Source organism: Saprolegnia diclina (assembly GCF_000281045.1).
Source record: "Saprolegnia diclina VS20 unplaced genomic scaffold supercont1.51, whole genome shotgun sequence".
Lineage (NCBI taxonomy): Eukaryota > Oomycota > Saprolegniomycetes > Saprolegniales > Saprolegniaceae > Saprolegnia > Saprolegnia diclina.
The window spans coordinates 113,980-114,209 of NW_008246118.1; positions in this window are offsets into that span (position 1 = coordinate 113,980).

The following is a 230-nucleotide window of genomic DNA, read 5'->3' on the forward strand; positions in this document are numbered from 1 at the left end:
CACACCTCTCATCGTACCAAGCGAGCACGAATCAGGGAGCCAAGAACAAGATCGCAACGCCAGCGTCATGCTACCCCGCGCGTTGAGCGTGGAGAAAAGCCCGCACTGCAGAACCAAGGCGCTAAAGTCGGCGTCGGAAGCATCGCGCGCGGGCTTCATCACGTGCAAGTCGTCACCGTACGCTGCTGAAACATCGCCCAGTGACGGCCTTTTCATCATCGGCCGCATCG